Source organism: Acanthochromis polyacanthus, chromosome 5, assembly GCF_021347895.1.
Source record: "Acanthochromis polyacanthus isolate Apoly-LR-REF ecotype Palm Island chromosome 5, KAUST_Apoly_ChrSc, whole genome shotgun sequence".
Taxonomy (NCBI): Eukaryota; Metazoa; Chordata; class Actinopteri; family Pomacentridae; genus Acanthochromis; species Acanthochromis polyacanthus.
Window position 1 is genome coordinate 19,958,203 of NC_067117.1, and position 18,715 is coordinate 19,976,917.

General features: G+C 39.1%; 1 protein-coding gene and 1 long non-coding RNA gene across 2 annotated transcripts in view; one reads left to right on the forward strand and one right to left on the reverse strand.

Annotated features, from left to right (window-relative positions):
• The window catches only part of LOC110955324 (limbin), a 66,082-nt gene that overhangs the window by 7,431 nt on the left and 39,936 nt on the right, over positions 1–18,715 (forward strand). The gene's annotated exons all lie outside the window — the stretch shown is intronic.
• LOC127534211 (uncharacterized) lies at positions 6,555–9,551 on the reverse strand. Its single transcript, XR_007942243.1, has 3 exons — positions 9,382–9,551; positions 8,430–8,516; positions 6,555–8,310 (listed from the first exon to the last, which is right to left on the reverse strand). It is a non-coding gene; the product is annotated as an uncharacterized LOC127534211 (long non-coding RNA).

Consider the following 18,715-nt stretch of genomic DNA (forward strand, 5'->3'; position numbering starts at 1 on the left):
ACTTCCCCCCGTACCAGTGTTCACCACACCACAACAGTGTCGAGGAATTAAAACTAAAATAAACATTGTGAAAAGAATCTGTTGACTGAAAATAATATTTGACTGAAAAAGACTGGCGGTAGAAATGAAAGAAAGACTACTGAAGAAAAGGGAACAAATGTGGCATTAATCGGTATTTACTGAAAATGCTTAGCTTTGCCTTTTTTGTAAATTGTCAGCAACTCAATTTTCAATACCTATACAAGCTTTTCAGTTGTTTTCAATGGCAAATTCTGTCATCAGTGCCAAAATCTAGGTCTAAGTCACTGTCATGATCTCCTTAGTCACTGTTTTCAACTTCAGGTCTCAAACAGGGTCAGATTTATCACTTGGCAGTATTACTTTCCTTCAATTTCTTGCAGACTTCTCATTTCTAGCCAACTACTCTGGATTTTGTCATCAAGAATCAAAAGCGAAGACAATTTGTAGCTTTTTTGTAGATATTTTTGTAGGATGATCTCAGTATGGTGCTAAAACTTAATGAGTTGGTTGAGAAGTCTCCATTAAGTAATAGGCTTTAATTAACCATCAAAGCCAGCAGTACAATATCAGCTTTAGAATTACATATAGTTTTTGTACTTACTTAGCCTAGCCACGCTATACCCATGTTTCTGACGGCACAAGGGTCTCGGGAAGCTCGACAGGGAGGGAGGCGGGCTAAAAGGTTGTCTATCAAATCCCTCTGCAGCAATTGGGTAGGTATGCAACCAATCAACGCAACGAATAGGCTGACGTAGTTCCGAGAGCACCAGCGGATTGTGGCTAAGTCCCATTAGCTTCCCAACCAGCGGAGCCGTGGAGCCAACTGGTATATTAAGGATTTGCCATATCCCGTCGGCATAAGTCCAAATACGTCTTTCTTCTCAATGAAACACTTAAGTGCCATCTTTTGTTTATCTTTCAAGTTGAATTTTAGCTTCAAATCTTTAAAGGCTGTGGCCAAAGCCGAGTCGAAAGATAACTGTTTATTGTGCGCCGGTTGTTTCTGTCAGAATCGTCACGCCTCTGTCGTCACTTAGTTACACCCGCCTTCTGACTCTACACTTCATGGTGATTGGTCCGGCCAGTTTTAGGAGAATCCAGCCTCGAGCCTTATGAAGGGTAACTAGACCCACCCTGGCAGAGAATTAAATTCGTTGCCGTGGGTTGTCTAGCGCGGCTAGGCTAGTACTTACTCTGATTTTGTCTGAACATAGCTATCTTGTTTGAATAAACTTCACTGGAATTGTCATTGTACAAACCAAGACGGTGTTGCTGCTTCGTTTCAGTGTGAGTGTTTGATTGACCTGACAAGTCATTGATCTGGTTGATTGGGCGGATTGAAGCTAGACTGGATTAGAGATGCTCTGGAGGGACACTGTGCTGTGATTGGTTGTTACATTTTAGGCAACTGCTGATGCTTCAGAAGGAACAACAAATTAGCAACACAAACTAAATTAGCACCTTAGCTGTTGTGGTTCAGGCAGTAGTTTGGATCGTCCACTATTTTCAAGGTTGACACTGACCATTTAGAGTTGAGTTCTTAAAACCTATCAAGCCAGCAGAGCACACAAAGAGTCAGTTAAGGTTTGAGGCAGGCCTTAAATTGGGCCAGAAGCCACCAGAATTGACCTCTACCTCCTGATATCCAAATTGCAGCCTGCCAGAGCTCCATCCCCTTCAGTGGGCTGTCACAGTATCGCCAACATGCATGCAAATCATGAAATGCGCCATCTGAACATAGAATGTCACCTTCCTTTCTTTGACTTCATCAAACAGCTTTAGTATCACACAGCACCAGAATCCACAAACAGAGAGGGCCTGTGTTCAATGTGACACATCAGTTGGGGCAATTTTTTAAATTTTCAACAAAACTTCAAATGTAAAGTCACAATATTTTTTTGGGCATGTCCAGTATTTATTACACAACTATTCAGTTTTTCTACTTGAATGCAAAATATATATGCAGTGGTGACATTACTGCACATATGGACCTGATCTAACCATTTAGGTATGTAGAAAGGGGGGAAAAGCACCAGGTAGTCGACTTAATAATGAAAAAAGACTTTATTATACTCAGTTTATAAGGTACAGGAGATGTTTTAGTTGGATCTTAATGCAAATAATGATGTCTTAAAAATATATATGCAGTATACTACTGCAATGCATTTGGATTTAGGCCTGTTTATTGGTTATTTAATTTATTTATTGGACTTTGTAGAGCTTCAGTGAGATCATGTTTTGTTTTTGTTTATTTACAATGTTGCCTTACCCAAATTACGAGAAATTTACAAGAAATTACAGAAAGCAAAATATTACAATATTAGAAAATGAGTATCTTAGACGTAAAATTGAAATTCTACCAGCACAATGAATGTGACCAGAATTTAGTTTTTCTTTTTTTTAAGTTTCAAAAAATGTCACTTCCAAATTTCAGATGCAGCATCTCTTTGCAGAAACTCTCTCATTCATTCACACTCTGGACAAGCCACATCCACAGAAAACAGCATGTACAGATTTCCAGAAACTACTTTCTACTGAAGAAATACTTTCTATGTCTACTTTCTGCAGTCTGATCTGAACCTCGACCTCAGTGGACAAGGGCTTCACCTCATCACAAATTCCAATTTAACCCCTGGTGAGGGGTCATAGTTCAGGTTAGTAATATTTAGGGAAGCAGCTTGCTTTTGCCTGTTGGCTGTTCTTCACATGACCCAAAGCTACTGACCAAAAAAAATGTATCAATTCGAATCTTTTTACAGTTTGTCGGAGAAAAAAATGTGTTTTCAAATCTCAGTTGGTCAGATGTGGCTGGAGCATCAGCAGAGTCCCTCACACTGATCCACTAAGTTATAGATTCTGGTCATGCCGGAAGGGTGATTCAAATATGCAGCGTGGACATGCTATGTTCATCAACATTAATTAAAAATCACTCGTCTGCCCAGCTTTCAAAACTGAGGCTTTACACAATAAATTGCAAATGTGCAGGCAGATGTAGCCTGACTTTAACTGTTGGGATCATACTGAACTAAGGAACATCCCAAACCAGACGTCATGTACCAAATAGTTCTGAATGAACACATGTACTGTCACATCCCTACACATGATATGATGCTAAAAGACTGACACTAAATCTCTACATCACAGGCAAAAAAAGCAGTAGATTGTCCATCAAAGCATAGAAATAAGTGTGTCTCCTCATTTTAATATTGAAGAACAGACCTTGTATTATCCTATTGCAGTCAAGTTATTGGTTTAATTGTAATTAAAATGTTATTGGTTGTGAAAGGCTTGAATTGAAAGTTGTTATTTTGTTTTTTACAATAAGCTTGTAGTTGTACTCTTTGACTGCAGAATGTCCCTCTGATTTAAGCCCCCAAAACACCATTTTGCAGATGGAGAAATCCAAAGCTTAACATATCGGCTGATCCATGTATGTTTGTTACTCTATGATGGACAATCGCTCTTTGAGGGCAGGGTTCAGCTAACAGTAAATTACATCCGTGTCAGTCAGTTATGACATTATGCTATCATGTAAAGATAACTGACATGGAAGTGTTATCATCAGGCATCCTTTACTTTTTCATTAGCTAGTCTGTAATGATAACTGCGTTTCCCCTTCTGCACCTTATCTTCACCACATATAGCTGCACTGTGTGTTTGATTTGGCATTTTACATCTCAGATATGCAGCACAGCCTCACTTGTTTGTACAGCACATGTGTGGCTCTGTGTTTGCATGTGCTGAGCACACAAGGATATTCACAATCCTGTCATCAGTATGTAAATTAGGAATATCTTGCATCATTTCAAAATACTTGACCATCTGCGGGCGTTTCTCCGCCCTCAGAGGGACTTGAACAACATGGTGGTGGCTATGAGTTGGCCCGCTCTGTTTACACAGGGAAACAGTCTGAAATCTGTTGGGGTCTTTGTGTATACCAAGGAACTGTGGTCGCATCTCAACCTACTTATGAGTGTGGGTCTGCTACTTCCATGTGGAGGCCTCATTAAACTATAATTAATGTTTATGTAGCATCACAGTCCTTCAACAAGTGAAATCACTTGAGATTATAAGAAAGCCACCAGGCCAAAATAATGATCAAAATAATGGACTATCATCTGTCCAACTCTGCTTCTTTACTGTAAAACTACATGTTGAGTAACTTGGGAAGGATTTTCTCGCAGCCACATTAGTGAAGGTGAATCAGGTGTTTACTGGACCAGAACAACTGCTGTGTGAACAGGTGGTACAGCTACCGAACCTCACACCACACTGTGCCCAGTTTTGCCCTCACTTCAAATCTAGGAAGCAAACAGAAACAGTTCAAGCACGAAAGAAGCTCTCAAAAGTAATGAATCATTTTAAATTCTACAGTGCATATAGAAAATTATTAACAGCCTTATAGAAAGTGACTTCTTTGGTAGGTGACATTTGCAAAATCACATACACCCCCTGCCAAAAGTTTAAGGACACTGTCTCATCCAAATAAAATAGAACCTGTCCTACAACTTTTGACAGGGGGTGTATTTCATCATATGGATGTGATCAGGGCAGGACTCTGATCATACATGTAAAGTTTCAGGCAGATTGGAGCATGTTCAGGGCATTTACACAGCATTTGAAATTTCATGGCGAAGGATCAAAATTCCAGAGGACGCCACGGACACGCCCTTTGACTTTGGAAAATGATTTTAATAACTTTGGATCATTAAGGCCTCCTGTATGTACTGGCCGAATTTGAGGTGAATTGGAGTTTCCCCCTAGGAGGAGTTTGCTCTAGAAAAAAATGAAAAATGGGCAAAATCTGACATTCAACGCAAAATAGCTCACTGCTGGGTTTGGAATGTGGCTGTCACTGACTTTTTTGTTCAGCCTGATGTGCTGCATATGTGTACCAAATTTGGTAGATACACCCCCTGTCAAAAGTTGTAGGACAGGTTTTACTTTATTTGAATGAGAAAGTGTCCTAAAACTTTTGACAGAGGGTGTATGTATGTTTTAGTGTTGTTGTTTTTTTAAAAAGCATGCATGTGATAGTTGATACAGTGAATTACACTGTTTTTTATCAAGTAGACAAATTCTTGGTATGCATTTAAAAATCTGTTAGATATCTCAATTTTATAATATAGTTTAGGTGATGGGGACAAAAGCTGACACATGACCAGCTAATTTGTTGTTTGACTTAATGAAGTGTAAGCTTTCCCAATACACCAACTTCACAAAAGCCCATAAACCCAACTTGTCATTGCTTCCATGGAAATTCCCTCTGCACTTTCTGTGCCAGATCTAAGACAGACAATTTGAATATTTTTTGATACTAATGATTAATTGAATGTTTTGATTATTGTATAATTGAATTGCAGATTTCCATAGGTAGTCAAAAAAAGAAGAAAACCGCTGCAAGTGCAAAAGGAAATTAAGCATACAGTATATCCTTCACTACCACTTAACGCCACCAAATAGCCCATATAGCAGTTTCACACGTGGTTCTGTTTTGAGAGACAGAGACAAGAGATAACTTTGGGATGACTGACAAGCAACAGCTGGGAAGGAGGATAACACGAGCCTCGCATACAGTGTCACAGGAACTCTGGTGTCTGTCACAACGGCTAATTAAAACAAAGCCAGCCGTGTTAATGAGAAATGATTAGTAAATGAGCTGCAGCTCTCATTTCTGTCAGTTTACCTTTTGACAAACTTATCACTAAAAAAAGGCCGAGTGATCTCAAGAAAGTTTGTAGACGAAAGAGAATTAATTGACTCATAAAAGCAGCGTCCTCCTTCTTATGCAGAGTGATGTTGGATTAGTATGAAGTAAAACCACATTTCACGGCTATACACTGTCCAATTTGCAACATGAATTCCTGTTTTTGCTTTTCATGCTCATTTATATGCATGTACAACGCAACAAAGAAAATGCTGAATGACTCTTAGAAGAATTCTGTTTTGGCATGAAAGCTTCTCTGCACTCCACTCACTGAGTGCCATCTCCCATGCGATGCAGGTTGCCTTTGATATACGAAGAGAGCCCCAAAACCTCATTTTAGAATTCAAATTAAGCAATTAAAGTTAGCTCAATAACAACCTTTGTGGCTTTTGTGAATGTGGGTGCTCTTATGGGAAGTGTATGGTCTATACAGATTATCATGGGTCACACCCCCTCGTTTAATTTACCGCATTGAGAGGGATCAGAGGAGGCAAATCACATGCAGAACTTAATGAGATTTTTTTACTTGCATTGTACTTTTTTGATCATAACACTGTCTCTGTTGTGGGACTTACACGGTGAAACTGATCAGACAACAGCTGACCAGTAACTCATAAGAGGATGTGAGTAAACCAAAATACCAAATAACATGCCTTAGCCAACTTCTTTCACTTCTCTTAGCTGCAGCAAAGAATGATGCGTCAAGACATCTGTCCAGCCAAGTTACACAACCCTTTTAGGCTGAATTGAAAGTACGAAATTCTGGATAATCTTTAGTAGATAAAAACATCCTGTTAGGAAAAGGATTATCTTTTATTTTGGCAAGTCATACAGAAATAAAAATACTGAACAGCATTTTAAATATTTTCATAAAGAGATTTAAATATATGTAATTTTGAGGTTTGCTGCATTATTACACTTCATACTGATATGTTCACCTGCATTCATTGTTTTTAGTTTTTTAAAGATAAGATAAACTTTATTGATCCCACAGTGGGGAAAGTTCAAATTACAAGAGCTCAAAAGACAAGGGTGTAATGGCAGTTTAAGATTACATTATATACACTTTTTTTTTAAATTACAAAAGATGAGATTGCAACACATTAGTACATGTAAGTTACAGTAGCAGTACAGTACAAACAAAAAATACAATTTGGTAATTGTGGTTGGAATCTGTTGCTTCTTTTTGGTTGCCTTGAATGTAAAATATAGGAATTTATATGTTTGTGTCCACCTGATGAATGCAAATCCAATATTCTCTGTCCTTTTTAGCTCAGGTATTGTCTCTGCCAATTCCTTAGGGAAATATGTGGCCTTCTAGTTGCACCGCTTTGTTCACCATTTACTACCCAGTTTGTTTTTTCCCTCATACTTTGCTGATAGATTCAGATTTTCGCTTGCCTGCCTCACTGTGGCCAAAAACTTCACTGATGTGAGTCAGTGAGGATATTTTAATATCCAGTACCAACATTTTAATATACAGTATTTAAATGTGTTTTTACAGACTGAAGTTCACACAAACTGTACAATAAATATATGAATGTAAATAAATGTAGCGGAAATAGCCTCACACGTAGAAATATAGTCATATGTAGCAAAAATGTGTAGCCTAATGTGGCCACACCACATAATTGTAGAAACTGCTCTTTATGATTAAAATTGCACTCATTTGTCAGGGACACATCTTAGGTTTTGTTGATCAAGGCCACCTAAGAGACCTTTATCAAGAATATGTCAGGTTCAACAATCATTAATTAATCATATCTACTTATATTGATCAGTCTCATAAACAAATGTCGGAAACTCTGCTTCCATTGACTTCTAGTTCCCCAATCAAAGACATACAGAACTGACAATAATTATACACAAACATTTATTAACTAATGAACACATGATAAACAAAAATTATGTAATAACAGACAATGAATAAATGAATGAATAAACAAACTAATTAGCGGTGATTGTCTCTGGAAGTAGTGGGTAACAAATGTGATGACTTTAGAATTACTCTGGAATTGGAAAACCATTTGTAATTTGTCATTTTAACTGATCGCTGTTGTTCTCCTATGTATGAAAACCAAAAATATAGCATCTCATCTAAATAGAGAGTCTATTGGTCTCCTGAGGTTCCACAGTGTGAAAACAGCCCACAAGATGATGGCACTTGGCAAATAAGGTCACTGATAGCATACTGTCCTCTTTAAGCTGGCCACATGATAAACAGATGAACCCAGCAGTGGATAATTTGCTGCTGAATGCTTGAAGCTGAATACTGTTGTTTCCATGCATCCATGTGGCTTGCACTGTTGTTCAACTGTAGTTATCCTCTAGGAAACCAGAACCAGATCCAGAGCCTTGGAAATCGGCACCCTCAATAGTTGTTTTGCTCAGTTCACTGAGGTTGTCCAGTAAAAAGTCTCTTTCTGTTTTGAGGTTCTGATATTCCCTCAGTAGCTTTCTCAGCAGGTCGTTGCAGCAACAACATAACTCGGTTGAATTCTGTTGAGACTGCTCCATCTGACATAAGTCTGCTATCACAGAGACGTTGAAAGAGAACTGATCAACGTCCTCTTTTGAATAAACTGGAAGAAAACAGAAACTTTTATTAGAACATTTTTCATTGAGGAAACAGATAACAGTATTGATTGCCAATGTGGTATCTGACATTTTGCACGGAGAAGTAATTTTGTACACAACTTACAGGCAGCTCGTAGGGAGATATTAAGAGTGGCTTGTATGATACACAACACTCCTAAAGTTAAAATCCCTATTCTGAGGAGTCTTCTTTCTGTAAACACAAACACAGTATAGTCAGTCCCTCTGGAATTCATGATTATGACACTATCTCATCAAAAAAAAATCAAAATCACATTTCTATACGTAATGTTTCTTGTTAAATATTTATGATTTGAACTTCTTGTTGTGTGACAATCTCAGCAGTGAATGTGATCATTGTCGTGTTGCCTAATCATGCTGATACTGATTAATGAAGCCTCATTCAGAAGTGCAATAAATCTGTTAGTATCTGAATGTGTCAGCTTCATGTTTGAATGGAAACTTTGGTCACTTTCCTATAGAAATTGTCAAGGCAATGTTACAAGGTAGTAGGTCACTATTAGTATTTATGTGTCACATCCAACATAGCTCGAACATGAGCAGCATGCAGTAGTATGATGTTATGGTTTTTAGAAGAACGATAAGAAAAATAGCCCAGGTGACTTTCTGTGGCAGCGTTACTGACTCTATTAAAATGAACACTGTAGAGTGCTCACTGAGTAGTAAACTTGTTGCTAATTTTAAACTATTAGCAGTTATTTGGCCAGTTTGATAAGCTTGCTTTTAGCTTAGGTTAAGTGTTTTGTTTATTAAGTGTGCCTTGAACCTTGACTGTAATATCTAGCACGTACATGCCATGACTCTCCATCATTGCCATGTCTGAGTGAGACTGTGACTAACATTAACATAGAAATGACCCATGTCTGAGTGACAGACAAAGATTGATGAAGCCAGCAATTATGCATATTCCCTGTCTGAGAAAGGCTTTGAGATGCAGGAAAAAATCATAGATGTAATACTCAAAATTCAAAAATATCTTGCACTAAGACATCTATTAATATACTTTCTCTTCAGTCAGCATTAACTCGTGCTGTTACCTGATTGTTCAGTTTTCCTGCTGGTGGTTTTTTGTGCCGTGTTGAACCCCCCAAGCTCATGTATGGTGGCGTAGTCCGAAAGGCCCAACTCTTCTGCCATGGTGGTCAACTTACTGTGAAAAAGTTGAGGCTGAAATTCTACACTGACTGATGTGTTGCTCCTCTGAGGGTTTTCTTCATGTGTCAAAGTAAGGAAGTTGGTAATAGATTTGAGGAAATACCCAGACTAGAATTAGATCTTGAGTCGGCTTCTGAGAAGACTGCATTTAGATATCAAAAATTTTCCATTTCATCATTCATCTTCTATAGTATGTAAAGCTTAATTATTGGGTCTATTTGATTTATATCTCATTCGAAGAAATATCAAGAGGCTTATCAAACCCACCTTTTAAGGGCTTAAAGTCTTTATGTGGTTCAGAATTATTACAAACTGAACAGAGAACCAATTTATTAAGGTCTTGAACCAGGTTGGTCAAATTTGTCGTAAATTGATCTGCAACACCGAGCATTTAAGTTTTTTCTGCGGCTTCTGTCAATGTTGTGATCCGACAGTCCTCAGAGTATGGTTAAACAACTTAAATTGTTGTGTAATTCTATGTTCATAGTATTATATTGGCATGCAGGTCATATCACTTACATGGAGTCAGTGCTGACATTTCAGACTCCTTTTTTAACACCATTGGCAGGTTAAAATGCAGCATAGTTAGCAGCCATTTGGTTAGCATGTCTGTCTGGAGTTGTCCTAAATCAAGATTGTGTTTAAAAAAAGAAGCATAGGCTGGCATGGTTATCTATGGTCCACAGAGGATGGTTCTTTGACTTCTCATCAAATGCCTATAAATGGTATTCACGCTCTCCTGGAAATTTTCTGTTCTTTTGGCTTTTCAACATTGATACATGATCAATTTAATTTACCTTTTTTGACATGAAAAGTAATTTGTGTTAAAGTGAAAACATGTTTCTACAAAATGTCAGGTAATCTGTAAGTTAATTTCTTACACACGTGGACAAAATTGTTGGTACCCCTCAGTTAAAGAAGGAAAAACCCACAATTCTCACTGAAATCACTTGAAACTCACAAAAGTAACAATAAATAAAAATTTATTGAAAATTAAATAATCAAAAACAGCCATTACTTTTGAATTGTTGATTAACATAATTATTTAAAAAAACAAACTAATGAAACAGGCCTGGACAAAAATGATGGTACCTCTATAAAAGATTGAAAACTATTTGACCAGAGTGACATGATTAACTCAGGTGTGTCATTTAATTGACATCACAGGTGTTTCCAAACTCATAATCAGTCAGTCTGCCTATTTAAAGGGAGACAAGTAGTCACCCTGCTGTTTGGTGAAAAGGTGTGTACCACACTGAACATGGACAACAGAAAGCGAAGGAGAGAATTGTCCCAGGACATCCGAAAAAAAATTATAGACAAACATCTTAAAGGTAAAGGCTATAAGACCATCTCTAAACAGCTTGAAGTTCCTGTGACAACAGTGGCTCATATTATTCAGAAGTTCAAGACCCACGGGACAGTAGCCAACCTCCCTGGACGTGGCCGCAAGAGGAAAATTGATGACAAATTGAAGAGACGGATCGTTGGAATTGTATCCAAAGAGCCCAGAGCAACCTCCAAAGAAATTAAAGGTGAACTCCAAGGCCAAGGTACATCAGTGTCAGATCGCACCATTCGTCGTTGTTTGAGCCAAAGTGGACTTCATGGGAGACGACCAAGGACGACACCACTGCTGAAAAAAACTCATAAAAAAGCCAGACTGGAATTTGCAAAAATGCATGTTGACAAGCCACAAAGCTTCTGGGAGAATGTCCTTTGGACAGATGAGACCAAACTGGAGCTTTTTGGTAAGGCACATCAACTCTATGTTCATAGACTCAAAAACCAAGCATACGAAGAAAAGAACACTGTCCCTACGGTGAAACATGGAGGAGGCTCAGTAATGTTTTGGGGCTGCTTTGCTGCATCTGGCACAGGGTGTCTTGAAAGTGTGCAAGGTACGATGAAATCTGAAGACTATCAAGGCATTCTGGAGAGAAATGTGCTGCCTAGTGTCAGAAAGCTTGGTCTCAGTCGCAGGTCATGGGTCTTCCAACAGGACAACGATCCAAAACACACAGCCAAAAACACCCAAGAATGGCTGAGAGAAAAGCGTTGGACTATTCTAAAGTGGCCTTCTATGAGCCCAGATCTGAATCCCATTGAACATATGTGGAAGGAGCTGAAACATGCCATTTGGAGAAGACACCCATCAAACCTGAGACAACTGGAGCTGTTTGCTCATGAGGAGTGGGCCAAAATACCTGTTGACAGCTGCAGAACGCTCATTGACAAATACAGAAATCGTTTAATTGCAGTGATTGCCTCAAAAGGTTGTGCAACAAAATATTAAGTTATGGGTACCATCATTTTTGTCCAGGCCTGTTTCATTAGTTTGTTTTTTTAAATAATTATGTTAATCAACAATTCAAAAGTGATGGCTGTTTTTGATTATTTAATTTTCAATAAATTTTTATTTATTGTTACTTTTGTGAGTTTCAAGTGATTTCAGTGAGAATTGTGGGTTTTTCCTTCTTTAACTGAGGGGTACCAACAATTTTGTCCACGTGTGTAAGTGTTAACCTTCTTTAAGTCAGTATTTAGTATAATTCATCTTTACCTGTAATTTCAGCATTAATGCTGTGTGGACAGATTTCAGTTGGCTTTGCACATCTGGATACTGTAATTTTAGCCCTTTTTTTTTTTTGCACAACTGCTGTCAGGTCGCACAGGGAACATGAGTGAACAGAGCCTTTTCAAGTCCAATGACAAATTCCACAAAAGGAATTGAGATCTGGGTTCTTACTTTGCCACTCCAAGGCGAGAAGCATGCCCAGACCATTACAGTAATGATTCCAGTAATGATGCTGCCACCACCATGCTTCCCCATGGAGATGTGTTTGTGATGATGTGCCGTGTTTGGTGTCCTGAAAACATAGTTTCTAGTCTGATAGCCAAGAGCTCAATTTTAGTTGCATCAGAGCATAGAACTTTCTTCCAGTTGACTTAAAGTCTCTCACATGCCTTCAGCTGAATTTAATATTAACTTTTCTTTACAACTTCTGAATGTTGTGAATACCTTTCATTGGCACTGTAATGCCACACTCAGCAAAACATGGGCACATTAACAAAATAATTATGTAACAATTAAATAACAGACTAGTTTCCTGAGCACATTCTTGCGTCCCAGAGCATGAACCCTTTCTTTGAGTATTCCAATTGTTCCATCCAGTTCCACCTTCAAGCCAGTTTTCATTTTCAGTACTACGGACAGAGCAGTCTTAAGATATGTTCTAGGATATATATTTTTGTTTGTTCCAACGTTTTTGTCCATAATATCGGATGCAGTTAAAATTGGAGCTTTAAGAGAGATTTGTACTTTTGGTCATAATACAGTTTTAATCAATTGCTTACATACATTTTTCAAAAGTAAGGTTCCTTTTCTCCGTATTAATACTTAAATCGAGACGAACTTCAGACCCTTCATTCAAAATAAGCAATGGATTTTCATTTAAAGATAGAATATAGTAACCAGAACAGCAGTACAACAAATGTAAAGAGACAAGAACTAAGATTTGCTTCTTCAATAATGTAATATGTTAAAGGTATGTAATAAAAAAGATAATACAGCAGGTCTATGCACTGTACAAAAAACAGAGAGAAAGAGAGAAACAAGGCTCTAGTTTACATGCTCTTTTTGTCTATCCAGAGGGCCTCACAACGTCGTTTTTGACCAGACAGCAGGAAAAGTATTGCCTGGCACGATGAGTCCAGCCTTGATAGCTTTCATCAGCTGTATCACTACGTGCTTTCTCTGTGGCATGTATAAACGTGGTCCAGGCGACAACAAAAACTTAACCGACTATTTAATTCCTGAAGCCTTGATTGCTAATTGAAAAGCAACATGTAAGAAATCAATCTATTGCCGAAACCAAGCATCTGAAGGGGAGCAATAACCTTTTGTACTGTTTTTGTTTTTGTTTTGTTTTTTTGCATAATTTCTTGTGATCATTCGGCATCATTGGAACCAGTAGAGTCAATATAATTGTCTTTGGGGCCAAGTGTAGATGTTTGAGTGTTATATGTACAGTATTTTGAGAACTTAAGAGTTCTAGTGACCTTTCAACGAGAGTGTAATATGGTGAAAAAATATGGGTCATTATCCACCCAAAATATTTGGTTGTCGGCTCCATAAAGCTGATATCTTATAGAAATCTTGTGTTTTTATTTAAATTCAGGAAATTAATTTACAGAAAATAATCAAAAATCTACCAATGTCTATGCATGATACATCTTGACAGTAATAGAAATTAGGCCAAACATGTTAAAGCAGAGTTTTTCTTGCATTGTCGGCATTCCTTTAAGATGTTTTGGCCAACAAAGAAAAATTCTTGAAATTGAGAATAAAAAATAGCCATTGTGTTTTTTTTAACCTGTTTTCTTGTTGGGGATTTAATTTGCTCAAGCATAATAGAATTTTTTGTTTACCAATGAACCAGAAACTAAACAGATTTCTGGCAAATGAGGTAATACATACTCAATGTCTTCTACCTACAACCCTTAGTAATCCATAGTCAACCCCAACGTCCCATTGTGAGCCTGGAAAAGCCTTGAAGTGGTAAATAAATCAAGATACAAAACAATTATTAGCACCAAAAGTTTTGTAAGTTAATCGAGCAGCAGCAAGGCGTCTCTCCAAAGTCCGCAGGCAGCAAGAATCAGGAGTACGGTAATATCCACAGGCTGATGAGCTAACAGGCTAACATACACTGAGTCCACTGTCCGTCTCTGGTACATGAAGCCCTGAAGCTCCAAAGCAGTTTGTTTGGTATTCTACAGCATTCGGGCTCCAGTTCGATGTCTACAAGTGTTGAGTGCACAGCTTATGTTACAAGAACTAGAATCAGCACCAGTGGAGTTGAGGTGAATGTACAGTTTTGCATGGGTTTGTAGTACTGAACCATCTCAGCAGCAAGCAAATGCAGCCTCAGTAAGCCTGAGGGGAAAACATGTGTACAGCTGTCATCTCCTGTGCTGCTTAAAGCAAAGTAAACACAGCATTCAAAGGAGATTGTAACACCATTGAAGACTATAATGCCTACATGTACATGGCTAGCAGTCAGTTTGGTAACATACAAAATGTAATTTGGTGATAGATGGTACTCGGCTAGTATACCAGAAGGAAAGTTGTGTTTGGTCCTTTTTGGCCACACAGCAGTCGACGACAAGCCAGCTGCTGCTAACCAAAAACTTCACAAGTAGAATCTGCCAACATCAACATCTAACTAGAAGTAAAGCTGGACATTGTTGAGCTTAAATTGGCAACCATGTTACAATTGCTCACTGTTGCCCTATTAGCCCTAACATAAGACTTTCCGGTTTTAGCTTTAGTGGGTTGAGAAACTCCCAGCTGATCTTTGTCACTGTTATAATTTTCTTTAATGCGTTCTGTGCTACACCACTGTGATGAGGTTTATTGTTAAGCTTTATGTTAGCTCCCATGAATTTGGACCAACATACAGTCGCATTCCATTACCTCACAATCAAAACCAAATAAACATACTTTGATCCACTGTTTCTTGGCCAAGCTGCAATTTCTTTCATGATGTTGATCACGTTGTTGATTTGTGCCATTTTCAGCAGATCTTTGCAGGGTTAACCAGACACTAGATGCATCCATATTGTCCATCTAAAACAACCTGCAATAAAATAGCTTCTACAAATGTCCTTTCTTTGTGTTGTTGTTCAAAATGTTAAAAGTCACTGAGAGTTGTTCTCGGCATGTAAAAGCAACAACACTGCTACTGACACACAAATCTTCTTTCAAGCACAGCATTTTGAATGATGTAATGTTCCCTCCAACGTTAAGTGACAGATTAACTATCACATGCAGACTGACTGTCAACCTGAGGGTTAACATGAAACCATGAATATGTGAATTACACAAGGCTCCTACATACACCGCTGTCTCTTCAGCGTACATTTATGTATGAACTCTGATCCACCCAATTTAATATTTTCCCCAGAGGTGGAATCCAGGGGAGGGAGATGTTAATATCTGTCACCTGAGCAAACTGCCACAGTCAAAGCAATACTTTATCAGCTCAAATTAAAGCTTCAATGGTGCAAATGATACAAATACTGACAATACTGTACCACTCCCATATCCTAACAACCACAGGGGAGTCCTGCAGGATAGAGATGTGGAGATGGGCGAAATTAATGGGTGTGTTCGGCTGGAGAAGCACAGCTTCATGACTTCATGAGGCGGATTACAGTATGCAACAGTGCATTCTAGTGGCCAATGTGAAGCATTAGAAAATGTGCCCTGGTTATCGGTAGTTTGAATGATGGAAAGTGTTTTCCAAAATCAAAAAATTATATGATCTTGATGTGTAGCAACATGGTGACCTGAAGTGTTTGTATTTATGCCTCTGCATGTTTAGAGAAAGCTTGTTCAAGGATGAATGATGCTCTTCTGATGAGAGAAACCAGCATGAGACAAGGCCCAGCTCAATAACAACAGACTGCTCAGTGATGCTGCTGAGGTTCAACTTTAGCTAAACTGAGAAGACTGATTGGTAATGACAGTTATGCAGTGGGACGCCCAAGCTCATGAAAAGAAACAGAGATTTGGGACGTATGGCTCTGAAAGATATGAGTATATCGTATACTGTACAGTGTTTATAGCTGCGTCCATCCATGTGGAAAAAGCAATCCCAAAATCAGAGGGAGAGGCACACACATACCTCTACACATGGTCACTGCACCCATTCAGCAGAAAACACTCAGCCATTCATCCACGCAGCCCCTCTCTCACTATTTCATATCATGCACCCCTGCACACACATTCAATTACATGAATTCAGATGCACTCATGCAGGAAGGCACATACAAACACTCAACTGCATGCATACAGGTAGTTTAGTGTGTGTCTGTGAATGTCAGAGCTGGATTTCTAAAAATAAAACCTAAGTCATGGAAACAATGGCAACAGCAGTCAGCGGTGTGCATGTATGTGTGGAAGGAGCAGGAGTGCCTTCAGTGTTTGCAGCCAAACAATCAGTGTCACTCAAATGGCGGGAAAGTTATCACTGAACATTGTCAATCTTTGATGGCCTTTAGCTCTCAGACTATTAAATGGATTTCAACACATTTTTCTGCTCTAAGATTTTCTTGTCCACATATTCAGTCATAATTTCTTTAGTACCACATCATATTATTCAAAGTCCTATTAAAGGGTTTCTCCATGAGTTAGTTTGTGATTCTTGACAGCCAAACAACACGGCCAGTGTGAAATGCTGATTTTACATATATTATACAGAGCCTTCAGATGTGCAGCTTTGTCTGCGATGAACTTGTGCAGGATGACCGAAGATTCATCTTCCGAGAAGGAAAATGAGCCAGATGCGGCGTGTTGTTTCTCATTAGTGGCATGCGGCTCACTTTTTTCCCCTCTTAAAACAAATACCCTGCCTCGAATGTGTGCGTGACAGCTGGAGATGAGTACTCAGTTAAGTGGAAGAAAATAAATCAAAGCATTTGCCATCTTTTTGTGATGATTTGTCTAATTCTTGTCTGGTATATCCACAAGAGGGAGGGGAGGAGGAGAGGAGATGGAGAGGTAGCAGGGGAATGAGGATGAGGAGACGTGGTGTGTGTGTGTGTTGAAGGGAGATGTGTGAGGATGTGCGGTGGAAAAGATGGGAACAGAGCAAGTCAGAGAGAGAGACGGAGAAAAAGTGTGTGTTTGGACCAGCTGCACAGCAAATCTGTTTATTCTGCACAATTTGGCATCAAACACAACAGACTGCTGAGTGCCTGCTACTGCTTGTGGTGCCCCATTAAAATGGAATTTATTGCTGCCTTAAGAGCAAGCCCGAATTACACATTTTTCCCTCACTGCTGCTCCATTCTCCTTCTCCCTCTCCCTCTCATTTGCAGTTTTTCTTCTTCTTCTTCTTCGGCTATGGTGATGCTAGTGGTGTGCTTTTTCCCTCCCAGTTCCAGCAGCTGTCAGACAAGTCGTGAGATTGGCTCATTACGGCCCCAAACAGGCAGGTATGGTAGGCATGCTCACCTGCAAGGAGACCATCACTGCTGTCTCCACTGTCAACTGAGTGAGTGGTGTTCAGATGTCAAATTGAAAGGAGTCTGCTTTGTGCATGAATGTGCTGGCATCTCTTACAGCTCTCACTAGCTACACCTTGCAGAAATAATTCTTGGGTTTTGTTGTTTGCATTTCTCATTTAGTTGAAAGGTGCCGTCTAAACATGTAAGAGGACAGCCTAAGGTTGCGTACCCGAAACAGTCAGACTCCTGGTTGAGCTTCAGAACACACAACGTCATCGGTTTGACAAACGGTTGCCCGTTTAGTTTACACTTGTAACCAGAACTTACGCTGTAAAGAGAGCGTGAACTGTGGGCCCACATCTCGCTCCATAAATCTCGTCAGCCAATGATAAATTCATATTTAATGACCATGGCCATCGTCTGCGAAGGAGGAGCATTCTTTCATTATTGCCTCTTTCCCCTGCTGCTTGGTCGAGATAATTGATTTCTCTGTGGTAACAAGGTATCGACCATGCACGGCAGCCAGCTAAGACGGCGGTTTGATTCAAAGGAGCTGTGGAGAGGGAGGGAAGAAAAAAAAGAAGGGGAACGAGGGATGAAGCTGCAGAAGAGAGAGAGAAAGAGCAGTGGAAGCCAACAAGCCATACAATCATTTGCAGTTTAAAAAAAACCTCGCTGGCTTTAGGTGGGTGTAGATTGGACAATGACTCTTGTCTTGTTTTTCAGGGCTTTTAAAGGCAGAGCATAGTTTGGTGTTTCAGCTGTTCACCAGTGTTGTGTGTTTAATTCACCAAATGGAAAGCATATTGATCACACAATCTGTCACACGATTCATTGAAAACAGTGTCGGAAACAAATCTGGAGGACCACTTTTCTGGCACATGCTTAGCCTGCTAAGAAAGCACTATATCAGTCCTGTTTATATGTACTGTTGCTTCTCGTTTATATGTAATTTCAAGTAAATCTGTACGATGCGTCGCCTAAGCCACCAGTAAATCTTCCACACTAGCGAGCAGATTTTTCAGCAACGCAGCATTAGCATAGAAATACCCTCCAGCTAGTGAGGAAAATATGGAAAAGTGTGTTTTTGGGGAGCAAATGTACACAAACAAGCAGTCAAAAAACAAGGCATGCAAAGACCATTTGTCTGGTGGTTAACGTGGCTTTTTGCTTGAACAAATGTGTTGATTAGACACATGA